Below are 14,112 nucleotides of genomic sequence, written 5' to 3' on the forward strand. Positions count from 1 at the left end.
CTTTGTCATTTAGAAGCATAATAATAGTTGTAAACCATTAAAAACAAAGCCTTCACCTTTAAAAAAAAAAACCAACCTGTGAAAATGCTGTATTATATCAGTATCTAATAAATTGAAAACTAAATAAGCAAAAAGGAAAAGGATCATGTCCTAGTTACTTATCTTGTTTGAAGAACTGGACACACATGACTCTTGTTGAAACAACACTGCTGGTATTATTCAGGTTTGGAATTCTTCGAAAAGTGAAAATAACTTATTAATGATGATAATAGAGTAGGCAAAAACTAACACTCAGAAATGCAAGAGAAGTGTACAAATAGAGCCACAGGATTTGTTAGGTAAAAGGAAAGCTCAGCAAAAAACAATGCACAATAAGATTACAAATACTGAGCAAGAAAGCCTTACAATATAACAAAATATATCTGAAAGTAACTCAGGAAAGTTGATTTGCTAGGCAAAATAAAACTGCCACATACAGTTTTATAAATTAAGAAGAAAGCCATCATTGCAAATTTATGTATGTGTGTATGTAACATAGCAAATGACTGTTCAAAATTTTAAGTATTTTCTTGTTAGCTTTGATCCACAAACCCTAAAGAAATGACAAAGGATCCAGCACTCTAATGAGGAATACTTGTTACATGTCACTTGTGAATAAGCAAAATCCCAACACTCAACCAAATCTCCAAAACAGATGTCAGGAGTCTGCAATACACCTATTTAAGTGAATTTCCCAAACTCTGTGGCTATACCAGCTCAAAAGCAGCTGCTTCTGTGAATCATAAAGGACCTTTCAAAGCACAGCGTTCACACATGGAAAAGCACATGTTCTACTTTGCCCTTGCCAAAGAAGTCTCACTGCCACCCCTCAAATCCTTGGGAAATATTCCAGCCATGTGTGTGTACCCATTATGGATTCTTTCTCATTGCTGCTGCTTTTGCTATACATTTTCTATAACCTCATGCTGTTTTCCACCCACACAGCTGAGAAAGAAAAAGAAGCAAGAAAGGCTTTGTTGCACCATAAAAGGTCCAACTTACTGTATATGGAAACTGCCCTATCAAAGGAGGCTCTCAAGAGCTCACATAGACCATGCACCTGTCTAACTTCAATAATAATGAGACTTTGACCCAGCACTTAATGACTTATCTCACTGTCACCTGGATCCTGATGGCCTCTTACCCAACCAATCACACACCCAAATCTACCCAGGTTATAAAGTGAGGAAGAAAAGGCATCCCCTCCAGGATACACATGAAGAAAGTACAATGTGAACAGCATCAAAACATCCTCTTCCCTTTCTCCTCCCTGCAGTTTTTTTTTTTTCAAATTTCTATCTGATACAAAACATAAACACAATCTCGAAGAACTAGATTAAAATTACTCTTAAATAGAGATGTATTCTACTCACCGTAAAACTGAGATCTGCTTTTTGGAAATCTGATATGGTGAGTTTAGCTGAGAAGTATATTTCATAGTAAGCAATTCTTAACAAGTTTCTGTGGTGGTGGGAACACCAGAAAGCAGAAAATACCATCAGGTGGATTCAGACTGATACTGGGCACAGAGTGAGACACTGTAGTTCCCGAGGTCACCTGAATAAAGGTCCGGGGAAGATGAGCAAGTAGGAAAGAAACATGAAGATCTTGGCAAAGTTGAATTGATGATTTATTTTGCTGAGTGATAAAGTCACACTGCAAACCTCAAAAAATAATGGCTTATAATGTATTTAGCAAATGATATGTCAACCCACAGAGTAACAGGGAAAGAAAAAACATGAAAGCACATACTTTCATGGTCCTGAGCTGAAAGCCAAAGAAAAGGAACTTTGGAGGAAGGCACTCTATTTCACTTTTGTCAACCCTCTCCAAATGAATATGTGAAGTAAAGCTATTCTTTAATTTGCACCTTCATAATTACCTCAGAATAATTAATAACATGGTTCTAAGAATAAATCATTTTAGTAGATACATGAGTTCAAGTGAAAAATTATGTGTAAGTGGAGAAGACAATTTTATTTTAAGTGATTTTGCCTCTCCAAATTATCATGCAATTATAATTCACCCAATTTACAATTTAGTCTTATATGTATACCTTCATTTTTTTAAGGGTTTATGCCCTAAAATGAAAGGAGTTGGCATCCTTAAAACTATAATTAATATGAAAACTAAAGAGTATTACTCCAAGTTCCCTCTTGGACCAAGCTTATGAACTCTTATGTAATACTGTTGTAGTATGTCAGTCTTTTCTCCAAAGAACTTTGATATCTGCATCTTACTTTCCCTCAGAGAAAGAAAGAAAAGTAGGTTTTGTTAGTTCTCAGATTTTACAGGAAAAAATTGTAGGTGCCTGAACTCAGCTCACAATCATTATCCTACTTTATATCTAGTGTAGGAGATAAAAGACTGACTATGGAGTATTGGAGGTTAAAACTTCTAAATACTCATTCCTTCATTAACTTGTTCACTTTTTTTTTTTTTAAATTGAAGTATAGTTGTTTTACAGTGTGTTAGTTTCTGGTGCACAGCATAGTGATTCAGTTATGCATATACATGTTCCTTCTCATATTCTTTTTCATTACAGGTTATTATAAGATACTGAATATAGTTCCCAGTGCTATACAGTAGGACCTTGTTTAACTTATTCACTTGACTGTTCATTTATTTACAAATACAGCCAGGGTCTCTGCCATCATGGCACTTATATTCTAGTGAGGGGAACAGACAAAAACAAGTAGACAAATAAGTAAATTACATAAGATTGTGGCAAGTACCATAATGGAAATAAAAATGGGGCAGAAACAGAGAACTGGGTGTGGGGCATAAACAGATTAGATGGGAGAGTGCTGGGAGGTGGCTGTAAGAGGAACCCTGATTGGAAAGGAGGTAGCCGGTAGCCGTATGACCCGAAGATGTGTGATCCAAGCAGAGGGATAGCAGATGCAAAGGGTCAGAGTTGGGAGTGAGACTGGCTTATTAGACAAACAACAAGGAAGCTAGTGTGGTTGGAAAACTGAGTGAGGGCAAGAGGGTGTAATGAGGTCACATAGACAGGCAGGGCCTGATCACTTAAGGCCTGGCAGGCCACAGTAGTCTTCAAACTGTCTTCCAAGGCAAGGGGAAGCCATGGACAGCGGGGAAGGGACACAAACAGACGAACCTGAGTCTAAATCCTAGCCTGCCCACCATGTGACCTAAGCAAATTACTAGTGTCTCCTTAGATGCTAAATTCCTAATTTATAAAAGGGCACTCAATAAATAATGACCGGTTACAATCATCAGTAATTATCATTATTGTTAATGCTATGTACTGTAAATAAAATTAATAAAACATTTTTACATTCAAATAGGCCTATACTGTAAAATAATACATCAGAGAGAAGAGGATTATTGAGAAATAAGCAAATGAATCTTTTTTATTTTCAGTAAAGACCATATACTTGCTAAGGACAACTAGACATAAATTAGTATGTTCAGATTCATTAGGGCTTATTGTGGTTCTAATCAGAATAATTATTGATCTTGGCTCAGTTCTCTGTCCTTAATTAGTCTGCATTGTGGCTTTTCTCTCCTTACCAACCTAGCCTTGTCATTTTGTATCCAGAAATGTGTAGCAGTTCAGTGGTACCTACCAACTACACAGCAGTCATAAGAATTTGTTATTTTTCAAGTCACAACATTTAGTAGACAATTACAACTGCCTGATAGCATCTATTGCCCCCTCACTTCCACACAGATACTTCTTACTAACAGAATCCTGATTTTGTTCAAGTTCGCTTCTTTCCTCTCTCAAGCAGTGATGGAGAGCCCCTTGCTAGTGACTGATATAGACATGGGGCATGTGATCCTGTTCTCATCAATGAGAAGACAGGTCTTCTTAGATTTTTCTCTGTAATGTTTTCATATTCTTCAAAAGGAGAACTTGGAAGGGGGATCCATCTTCTGTGCTTAGATACTGTCATGCCTGCAAGTGACATCTCCACGACTGCAGCTGTCTTGCAAAAAAGAAAGGATCCGGTCTTAGGTGAAATGGTCCCTGCGGACAACAGTGGCAGAGAGGTGAAAGGAATCTGTATTGAGCCACTGAATTAACCAATCCCACTGCCTGCCCTACTTCTCACATGAGATAATACACTTCCTTGCTGTGTAGGTCAGTTTGGGTTGGGGTCTTGTGTTTTGTGCAGGCCTCCTGGCACATTACCTCCACGACGGCATTTCCACTTGGAAACATCACTCGTTCCTTTGTCTCTGGGAAGGTCTATGAATGGAAGTGGGACTTCTGACTTTAGCTCAGGGAACTCCATCAATCCTGGATATGAGGTGATACAGCATTTTACTTGTGATATCACACTGGGAGAGTCACCCAGCAAAGCCCAAGGGGAAAACACCCTAGAACTCACAACAGGAAGATGGTACTGTGGTATGTGTAGCTGGTACCAAATAACCTGTCTCTGGCTTTCTCAGTCTTTCAGAAACTTTGACTTTCATCTCCTGAATGTCTAGGACATCTTTCTTTTCTCCCCCCAAGATGCAGATAAAGCTCACCCCTCATTGGTCTTTTGTTCCATAAGGCTGCCATTGGGAACCCTTATCCAATTACAAGAATATCAACAGAGAACACATAGGACTAGCACAGATCCCACGCAAGGCAAGAGTACTCCAGAGAAGAGGTGCAATATCGTGGTTTATAGGGAGGAGGTAAACCTGTCTGAAAGGAAGGAGGAAATACCATGATCACAATAGGACACTGGCTGTTTTTGTTTTAGCTATGGAGAGTTATTTTAAAATTGGAAATATTAGGGACCAGTAAAATAAAATATCCATCTTACAAAATAGGCATAGATGATAACTGACTGTGTAGGGAAGGGATGCAGTGGAATTATTGCTTAAGGAGCTGTTGCTGGGGGTTGGGAATGAAGTAAAATAAAAGATTACATAAATGTCTAATGGTTCACAATAAGTGAAAAAGCAGTATGGCTTAAAACTAAATTAACCATTCCAGTCTAATAAGCATTTTTCCTACAAGAAAATTACAGAATTATAAATTTAGCCCGTAATGGAGAGCAGAATGTGTAATGCACATGGATTTCATAATTTTGTATAGTATTTGAGAAACATTACTTAGAAAATGAGGTGAACATTATAACTGGTGAAAATTTGCTAAGAGACCATAATTAAAACAGAATAGTAAATGGTGCCTTAGCTCTTGAAAGGGTCACTATCAGGATTCCACTTAATGTCTTCATTACGAATCTCAGCGAAAATGGAAATTCATTCAGTGTGAGGATGATGTCTTAAAGATGAGATGCTGTCAGGGGCAGGAAAGTGGGAGAGAAATATCTGGAGGAGATATAAACAGCACAGTTTAAGTCGATCAGGAAAAAGAAACCGAAACATGGAAAACTGAAACTCATTGGCAATAATTCTGAAGGGAAAGAAAAAAGTGTTGACATTAGCTATAAGGCAGTCATCCAGCCTCAAAAGAGAAATAGGCCGTGGTTAGAGCAACAAATTAAGAACTCATCAACAAAAACTGCACCAGTCCATGTGTCCTGCTTTTAAAGAAATCAGGTAGCTCTGCCTTCTCTGTTTTGTGTGTACCTGTGTTGGCTTTTTTGTAGAAAGCTTTATCTCCTTCGTTGTAACGAATATGTCTATTGCCAAAAGAGATGCTGAGTGGTCTTGTTTCTTAATGATATAAAAGGTGAGCAGGAGGTGGTAAGAGTGATTAGGCAGGTAAGGCTGGGTGTCAGTGGCAAGTATGGGTAAAGTTGGTGAAAACTGAGGTTTTGTGAGACTAACTACTTTTTCACTGGGTAAGGCTGTCGGAGCATGTAATAGACCAGTGAGGAGAAGCTACTTTATGGTGATTTTTTTTTTTTTTCTTAGCACTAGAAAGATACACTGGGATGCTCTAGGAAAATCCTTTGAAAATGGTCACAAATGCAGTTACTTCTGCAGGGAAAAGATCAATGGTAACACTGATTGCCACAGAGCTTTTGCAATGTAGAGTTCTTGAATAGAAGGGAAAGAGAATGTTAAAGAAAGGAAAACATTCCTGGAGGGTGGGACTACATGAAGGAGAGAAGGTGAAATTGGGGAAACTTAGGAGGTTAAGGATGGGAACTTCAAAGCTCTGAGAACCTCTGTTTGTGGAACAGGTTCACAAAGTGTTAAGAGGAAGAAGATTTGGTATTAGGGACACTGAAAGGCAGACTTGAGAAAATACTCAGACCAGGCACCACAGGGAGAACCTCCATTGGATGCAGGGAAGGGGACGAGTGGAGTATTGCTCTACAGATGTTTACCTTTACCCCACACCCCAGCCTCCCTCCAGTGCTCCCAGGTCCCAGCTCCTAGGGGAAAGCAGAAACTCTGGGCTATGCAGAGGCAGAGGCTGCTGACTTTTACAAGATCCAAAAGAAACCAGTATTTCAGTCCATGACCTAATCTTAATCTAGGTGGCTCATCTTCTCTGTTGCCTTGAACATTGAAATAACTTTGAGATGTAACCACTCAATTTTCCAGTGATATTTTCTTGGCAGGTATGAGAAGAGAGCACCTCTGTTAAGTGAGGCTTAATCTCCCAGATGAGACAGAAAATAGAGGTCCTTGATCTCCTGCAGTCATTTAAAGCCTGTTACGACCTAACATAAAAGGGCTGTCCTAATGGCCCTGGCCTCAAGCAGTTATGCTTAATTCAGCTGATCCATAAACTCTACCTGGACATACAGTCTGTACACCACCTCAGCCACCCAGCTCTGACCTAAGAACTGCTGCTCATCTAAGCCCTCAGACTACGTCATAAACATGACTAGGGATGCTTCCTGAATCACAAGGCGTGAAAAATACTATGAAAGTTAGTCTCTGAAAGAAAAAGTCTGCTGGAATTCTTAAAAAAAAAAAAAGCTTCACTTTAAAAATGTCATGTTTCCCCATTATGTTAAGCTTTGGCTGTCAGCAGCCTCTAGGCCCTGCACCAGCTAGTTCCTTGAAGGCACCTAAACCTCCCGTGGCCTAAGCTAGATGGTCGCCTACACTGGGTGGCAAAAGAAACCAAGCCATCTGAGACTTCAAATGGTGGCAGAGTGAGACCATCCCAAGTCTCCAGCGGGGACCCATGAGTCAGCTGCCTTTTTAAGATATGGCAAGTGGTATGGGAACAACAGAGGAACATGGTGGGGGGCCTAGACGGGGTTGGGGGGGGAGTTGGAGACATTCTGGAAGAAGACACAACAGGGAGGTGAGAGAGAAGGAGGAAAGGTGGAAGGGAGCAGAGGGACTTTGAAGCCGGAGGGAGCAGGCTGGATGATAGTTACATGAAGTGCTAAGACTGGCACTAAAATGGAAAGTCTGGGACTAGGATCCAGTTATTAACTACCATTCAAACTTTAGGTGAATATCCTGTGCATGTCCCTTTAAGGCCTTGCAGGTGTTCACCTGTAATTCTTTGTAGCCTCTAGTGTACCTAGCACTCTCTCTTGAAAAGCTATAAGATGACAGGTGTGGTCCCTGTCCTCAAAGGGCTCCCAGTCTGGACGGGGAGATAATAGGAGATAAGGGTTCTGCTGGCAGTATATAACCAAGTCAAACAGGGGCATAGAAAAGCTTCCCAAGGTGCTGATACTTGAACTGCATTTTGAGTTAGCTAAGCTGAGAAGAGGGGTACCCGTGATGGGTACTTGATTACTATGTTAATTCAGTTCCATTCATTTTGACTTGTAATGATTACCTGGAAGATTGTTCAAGGACCAGGAGCTAGTTCTTATCACCACCGCTTTTATTACTGTCAATCAAAAAGATAAATCTATCCATTTTACTGTCTAGGGGTATATTCTGAAAAACACTATACCTTACTTTTGGCTGAGGTGGGGAGTGTACTTGTAATTTTTCTAATTACGAGGCATCTTCTTGATACATTTATTTTGTAGCAAAATGTTTTAAAAGTGTTTGAAAAGATCACATTTTGTTCACTTGAAATATGTGTGTATACTTTAGCATAAAATATACTTGGCAGCTGCTAACATAATTGGATGGCTACACCTTGCAAAAACTTGATTTCTTTTTAATCAAATTTTTAGAATCATACTAGGTTTCCTGCCAGTGCTGCAGTAGTGAGCAATAAATACATCATTAGATCAATGGTGGTCTGATGATGGATTACTCAAAAGATAGTTCCAGCCAAGAAAAATAAGCCCAGAAGTCTCATTGTGCAAAGATTAATAAAATATTGTTTAAAACACAGATACTGAGTTAATATAGCAGGGAAGAGAACACTGCAGAATAGAACAGAACAGCCATGGGTTTATAATGTGGCGATACTGATCACGGGTTTTCCTAAGTACTCTAGAGCAGCCACCCTGTTATACAAGCTTCTGATTAGACCCAGAGATGAGAAGGAAGAAGTTACATATATAAAAAAAGAAACTAACCGGGGAAGGCCTGCTGCTATAATAAATTATTTACAGCAAGCAGGGCGAGCGGGTTGTGAAGACAATACAAAACAGAATTAAAGCCCCCAAGAAACCCCAAACCATCATCACCTCTATAAATTTCTTACCACCTGGTCTAGCATTTTACTGGAGGTATTTCTTTCTCACCACTCTCTCCAACCCATCCCAGCCCTGACCCTTCACTTTGCACCAGTTCTTTTCTCAGAGCTTAACATTTGTTTTTATTCTGTAACCCAGGATGCTGTCTTCAGTTATGTTTCTCAGCTTGTATCAGAAGAGTGTCTGTAAGGACACAGACGAGTGCATCTGTCACTTCATTCATCTGAATCTTAAGTTTCCCATGGAAACTGTGTGCTGGGAATATCTAATGATACATTCAACATGACTTTAATATTATCTTTCTTCTTTTTCTTTTTTCTTAATATCATTATAATTAAATCCACAAACTTAAAGCTAGAATAGAACCTCTGTAGCTCAGTGGCTATTCTATTATTAGAAGATGTTACTGGATTCAAAAAACCAAAGTGAAGGTAGGAGCTTAAGGGGGCATTAGGGAGGAAAAAGAGTCAGAATGACTAAAATTTAAGTATTAGGAGCTGTTGAAAGGGCAAATTGACTTGAAAAGTGAATTTTTTATAAGTGGATGTCACCCTGGGAATAATGGTACGGAAAGAAGGGTCAAAAAGTTGAAAAGAATTTGCTTTTTGCCAAACATATCCCATAGCCAAAAAAAAAAGTAAGTGAGAATTGTTACTTAGAAACTTGCAATGACCTATGGCCCAGTTTTAGGAAAAGTAGTAGTCTACTGTAGTTTCTCAACTAGGCACAAATCGGTCCCATTGTATAATCAGGGGCCGTGATTATACCTTAGGCTTTGGAAATTTTCTAGGCCCACCCAATCATGCAGAAGCCAGGCAAATGAAATATAAGCAACTTTTTTTGGGGGGGGGAGTGTAGAAACATTATTAGCTGCATAACATGACTCAATATGCAAACAGTACAGGTTAAAATATTAGTCCCCAGAAGTTTACATATAGGCTTTGCTGCCATTGGCTCTGTGACCTTTCACAAATTTATTTGCCATTCTGGGTCAAGGCTGAATGGTTAAGGTCAGGATCATTGAACCAATTATTATATATAGTGGTTAATTTTATAAAGAAAACTGTTCCAGGGTCACATTCAATATAAAAAATATTTGAAGACATGAAAAAAAAAACCCTAAATGTTATGAATGACTAAGCATAACTGTCATCTCACCATGAAGCTAAATAAAAACAGTTCAAAATGCAAGGCCAGCTTCACAGTTATTGGTGTCATCTTTGAATGTGAAAGACAGTCTAAGTACAGTTGGCTCAGTATCTGTGGATGTGGAACCCGTGGATATGGAATGACGACTGCACTAGGCCATTTTATATAAGCGGCTTGAGCATCCCCGAATTTTGGTATCCGCTGGGGGTCCTTGAACCAATCCCCCAAGGGTACTGAGGGACAACTATATTATCCTTTTGTGGCTACTGTTTGCTCATCTGTAACAAAGTAGGAAAAAATCATGGCATTTAAAGGATTGTTAAGATAAGCGACCTATAAATATGCCTGCCAAGTGCTCCTTAAAACATAAATTGCTCCGTAAAAGTCCCAGTAATGATCTAGTGGCCTGGAACAATCCAAGTTCAGGGTCCCAGCCTATCCATGTCCTTTTGTGATCAGGGAAGTAAATATTCTGGCCACTTCTGACCTGTGAGAAGTCATTTGGTTTTTCAGGTTCTTGGATGGTAGAAAGAGGGAAAGAACAATTTCTGACAGATCTTTTCTCTTTTAAACTTTATCTAGGAGTCTTACACTGAGAACTATGCTGGACTGAAATGGGAGAATAGAATACAAATGTCAGTATCAAACTACATATGAAAAAGTTAATTGGTAATAATTAATAAATCAGAATCATACTGATTTGAAAGGAGAGGTGACGATCAATTTTCAACCCATCTCTCTGTGATACTAAGAAAAATCTATGTACCCACTTAATTGGACACCTCAAAATAATTCTAAGATGACTTCCTGAAAATGAAACTTCCTGGGCCTCTTGGACACTCCTGACCAACAGGCAGACCAGCTACAGCTTCCCAAGGAGATTCTTGAACTCAGATAAGTCTGTACTAGCCCTGCTGAGGTTCTAGCCCCCAAGCTTGGAAGAGCTTTAATGAGTCAAAGATGGCTCTCAAAGTCTAGGATTCCTCTCCTTTCCATGGAGAAATGCCCGACAACGTGAGTTAGGACTGGCAGAGTCATCCTAGAGCACCCCAGGAACCCACTGGCCTTGGAGTAGGGAATGGATCAGGCCAGGTTGAGGTCTTAAATTACCTTGCTTCCCTAGATAGACTTCCTTGAAATTGAGGCTAATAACTTGGAATAAGGATAGCTAAGGATTCCAAAAACACTTCTCAACACAGGACAAAAGGTGCCTTTGTTGAGGGCAGAGAGTTAAAACGTTACCTATAAATTTCACAAGGCTGGTAAATGCCACCTGGAAATTTTGGAACAATTATTTGTTGAATCAACTCACAGACTATAATTGTTCTTTTATATTACAAACACCATTCCAGTGCTTCTCACAGTATGGTGAGGGGATCCCTGACATCAGAATAACTCGCAGGTGCTTGTTAAAGATGTAGATTCCTAAGCCCCACTCCAGACTCCTGAATATCATCTTGGAGACTGGAGTCCAGCCCATAAGCTGAATCTTTAAAGAATAACCCAGTTGATTCAGGTGATTCACATCAAGGAGGAGAATTATTATGTCTACATGGCCCATCAGAAATTTAAAGACACAGATTAGGGATTAGAATATTTTCCCCAAAATGTTTAAGTACATTATAAACAATGCAATGTACTGAAAATAGTACAAATGAAAATAATACTTCTTGTGATGAGTTCTTAAGAATGATTCCAGTTTATTGTACCCACATATAATAAACACCATTATTAAAATATAATTATGAGCCTAAAATTATTGGGAAAAATATCAACTATGCCTCTCAAAAATATTGCCTTTTCTTTGTTACCAAAAGTAATCATATTATTAAAGGGATTTATAGTTATTTTAAGTATCAGTCACTTGGCTGCAGGAACTTAATAAGCTGTTATACTCCTCCCATACCTTTTTAGTCATCAGAAGTTTTGTGATAAAGGCTTTTTATTATTTTTAAACTATATATTGTGAACCGTTGCAACTAGTGATTAGGCTGAATACGAATTTATATCCAAGTTATAAATTTCTAAAAACATGTTTCATTAGAATTACTAAGGCAGTCTTAGCTCTAGTAGATTAAATAGCCTCAGTAATAAAGCTCTGTTTACTTCTATTATTATTTTTTTTTTGGTGCAAAACAATTCAGTTTTAATGTATTCTCTTAAGAAGTAAAAGAAAACAGCTTCTGATATACATGCTACTGCAAAGCAGTAAACCAGTATTGCATGGTAATGTGTGTGACAAGCACCACATTTCTTTTCTAGAGGGATTTTTTTTTCTCCTATAAACTCCCCCTTCCCAAACCATGCCTGTAATTATTTCAAAAAATATAGTTGGCCATTTCTGAAGAGTCAAACACTTCCTTTCTCCTCAACAAAAATCACACCTTCAGACTGAATTCTAAATGAAAATAGACTTGAGAGGCAGGCTTTGTTTGTAGCATGTTGTTTCTACTAAGGGTTGCCCCCTACCCACGTTCCACCCTGGTGCTCCCACTGAAGTGTACATGTTATGTTTTAACAGATGGGCCGGCTAGCGGCTGCTGGGCTGTAAAATAGGAACCAGGAATCTGCACCGAGTGGTATTGAATTGAATACTCATAAAGTTCATGGACATACGTATACTGACCCAGACAGACAGATTAGGCAGATACAGACATGCTTACACACACACACTCAACATACAACCCACAGATCATAGGATCCGTCTCTCTATCCAAAGCAAGTTCAAGGCTGTTTCCCCCTCCATATTTCTACTTCATTCACTTATCAGTTATATACACACATGGAAGTACACCCATTTAGGTACATCTCCGTGTGCATGGACAGCTATATATCTCACTGCTTTCATACATTTTTCAAAGATCAAAATATTTCCCCAATTCTATACCCAAGTCTGTGCTTAATACTCTCAATAAACTCTCATTCACATCAAATAACAATTACAAGAAAATACTGTATTCAATTCTTTTTAGTCCACCATAATATAAGCTACATGTATGAAACTGCACTCAGAAATACCCGCTGCTTTTACTCCTTATCAATGAGAGAGAAAAAAAAATCTATCCCAGACTGAGTCACTAACATGAAGTGTCAGCTTTAACCTTGAATCATCTGTTGTCAGTTCCTGTCACAACTTCATCACTTAAACACACAGGTGCTCAAACAAACAAGAACCGACCAGCCTGGTGGTCGCTCTTACGGTCTCATCTTGAATTTCCCAGGCCCCCGGACACTGGGACAGAGAGCAGCTCCCCGTTGGTCCTAACCGGATCCTTCCGACACACCTTGCAGGTGGATGTGGAGGTCCTAGCACTTCATGAGGGATGTGGATTCAAATGCTAATAGAAAGTAATTACTTTACAAAGTTTAATATCTGTGCTGTCAATTCCTTTCAATAATTGCAAAGTACTGAAGCCCCTGCTACAGAACCTGGTTGGTCACTTAAGTTCTCTGACCCCTAAAGACCCACTGGATCACTACGATCGCTGGATCTGGCTTCGTATTGCACACAGACATAGGGTTATCTCGCTGCACCGACTCCGGAGCGTGTTAATTTTTCAGGAACCCGTCCTCAAGCCATCTAGGAACTCCTGTCCACACACCACTGGGCACGAAGGCCACCCCTAGCGCGCGTGTTGCCGCCGCAGAGGGCCAGTGGACGCGTCCCCAAGCCCCACCTAATGATGGCAATTACACCACGCCAAGTTCTTGCGAACCCAGAGCCGCGTCCCGGGCCGAGTTGCGATGCTTTGAAACAAGAAGTTCGGGAGTGGGGATGCCAGCAAGGAGTGAATCCTGCCCAGCCATGACCTTCCCACAGCCACCACGCTCAGCCGGATTGACTGACGCGCGCCAAGACGCGTCCAGTCCCCCGGCTGGCAGAACAGCGCCGAGAAAAGCCGTCTGCCCTGCGCTCGGCCACTCACCCTTGTCGCCGAGTCCCGATAGCAAACCGACTCCCCTGCTGCGGGTCCTGAATCCCAAGTTGCCCCGAACCGGCGACAGCTCTAGCCGTAGCCGACCGGAGCACATTGGCTCGGGAAGGCACCTCGGAGGGAGCAGACAAGCCGGGCGGCCGCCCGGACTCAGCAGCTGCCTGGAGCGCGCTGACAATTCATGGACCTGATCAGCGAATGAGGCGGACAGCCGGGCTGAGGCGATCCGGCTCCGGGGGGAGGCGGGGCCGGCGGCGGGCGGGGCGGAGTCAGCCTGGGCCGGCCCCGTGGGGCGGGGCACCCTTCAACCCATGACTGGCGGAGCCCGCAGCCAATCGCGGGGGTTCCAGGGCCCAGGGCGGCCGCGGGCGGTGCCGAGCGCCCCGCTCCGCTCCACCGCCGCCGTCCAATCGCCCCCAGCGGAGGGCCGGCGGGGAGACGCGCCCGCAGCCGGGAAGTTGGCTGCGGTGGGGATC

The 14,112-nt window shown here is 41.0% G+C and overlaps 1 protein-coding gene across 1 annotated transcript in view; it reads right to left on the reverse strand.

Moving 5' to 3' along the window:
- MARCHF3 (membrane associated ring-CH-type finger 3) overlaps nucleotides 1-13,875 on the reverse strand; it is a 130,130-nt gene extending 116,255 nt beyond the window's left edge. The window contains exon 1 of the mRNA XM_010980949.3: nucleotides 13,628-13,875. The gene's annotated coding sequence lies outside the window, so the exon portion shown is untranslated. The remainder of the gene's footprint in view (nucleotides 1-13,627) is intronic.
- Between the last annotated feature and the right edge of the window lie 237 nt (nucleotides 13,876-14,112).

The sequence above is a fragment of the Camelus dromedarius genome, chromosome 3 (genome assembly GCF_036321535.1).
Source record: "Camelus dromedarius isolate mCamDro1 chromosome 3, mCamDro1.pat, whole genome shotgun sequence".
Classification (NCBI taxonomy): Eukaryota; Metazoa; Chordata; class Mammalia; order Artiodactyla; family Camelidae; genus Camelus; species Camelus dromedarius.